Here is a 1856-nt window from a genome sequence, read left to right on the forward strand (position 1 = left end):
TAATGCATCATTGATTCTATTATAAAAATACATGGGCAATATAAAAATCTTCCTACGAAATGTGGACAATTTACAAAGAAAAAATTTTGTATGGAAAAAAATGTTTGTAGTAAAATTTAACTTAACGACATTACCGATTCGTACGATGGCTACCTACAGATTATTTCCCTTTTTATTATATGTTGGAGTGTTTTTCCTCACATTGAAAATTTTAGATAAAGTAGAATAAAAAGTAGTTAATATAATCCTTGACGGGTGTATATAATTTTTTAGAGATTCCTCATAGATTTGGTATATATTTTACCTTAACTTATAGATAGAATTCCAACTAATCAATAAACGTGCTACTGGAAAATGTGAGTTCATCATGTGAGGGAGTTTTTAGAGACATTTTGTGTATATCTCGTTTGATTGTTTATGTTTGTTATTGCGCCAGTTATGCTGTTGTTGGTTGTTTTGATTCTAGAGACAATGGAATGTTCCTTGTGTGTTGTTGGTATTTTTTGTGGTGAGATTTGTTTTCTTGCAATAGCGAGATCAGAAAGGGATCGTGTGTGTGTGGAGTTGTTTTTCTTTACGGCAGGTATGTATCCTTTATGACTATTTGTGTGTTTGAGTTTTATTGTTGCATTCAGTTATGTTGATGCATTTATGAAGTGCACACGTGGATTTAATTTTGCAAAATTGTACGTGCGGTATTGGTGTTTATTAATGAAAATACATTTATTCGGAACATTTTAGAAACTGAGAAGTGAATGATGTGATGTTAGAGTAATCAAAAACGCTTTTTATTGATAAAAAAACAAACAACAGATTAAGGAACTGTATATTTCTGTTAATAGTTTAAAATTAGTGCGGATTTTTAATTGATTTACATAAAAAATATACAACATGAGTGGTATTATACATCTGGATCACAGGTTGGAGATGCAACCATTTTTTTTAATATATATTTTTTATGTTACAGCAATTCCTACAGGTGAGTACTAAATGCGAGTTTAGCCGCTAAAATTAAAAATAAATCACTAAGAAAGTATAAAATTATACGTCTTCGATACAAATTTAAATATAACTTGATGGAAAATAGCCCAAACCAAGTTTTTTATAAAGATTATTTTTTTATAATGGATTATTAAAAAAACTCGAACTTAATATACACATTAAATACTAAATGCTATACTGACAAGTGGAAATTATGTCTAATTTTATAATATTTTTTATTTCAAATATATTGTGAGAATAATTTCAAAAACGTCCATTAGTCCATGGATATGATTCCAATAATGTACCTACTGGATGGATTTTTCAATGTGGTAAGTTTTTCTATAAACGGTATTTTGTCCGTTTTTAATAAAACCAAAATTTCAATTTATTAAACATAATTATTTCCAACGTTCTAATAAAACTATTTCCTTTATTGTATATCATAACCCATAGTTTTGTGTAATTTAATAATAATTTTTTGAAATAAAATACTGGTGGTAATAGAAAATTTACTTGTTTTGTACGAAAAATTTCTTAGTTGTATACAGGCTTGTTGTACCTTTGATTTCTCAATTTCTCTACTTTTTTGAAAATTATACCGACAAACAGTTTATTTCAAACCAATTTCTTAATACAGGTTTCCCAAAAAATTGTTAATTTTTCCGGATAGCAGGAATATTTTGAATTTGTTTAACTATATTCTTCCCACAGCATAGTAATAATGAACTAAAATACGATGCAATACATTAACTAATTTATAAGAAAATCATGAACTTATCTAGATGAAAAAAATCTTTGGCGCCAAATCATGGTCATTCTTACTATGGGTTAGTTCATTTTTCATAAAAAATAATAAACTTTTTTTTCGGTGA

The sequence above is a fragment of the Haematobia irritans genome, chromosome 5, assembly GCF_050003625.1.
Source record: "Haematobia irritans isolate KBUSLIRL chromosome 5, ASM5000362v1, whole genome shotgun sequence".
Classification (NCBI taxonomy): domain Eukaryota; kingdom Metazoa; phylum Arthropoda; class Insecta; order Diptera; family Muscidae; genus Haematobia; species Haematobia irritans.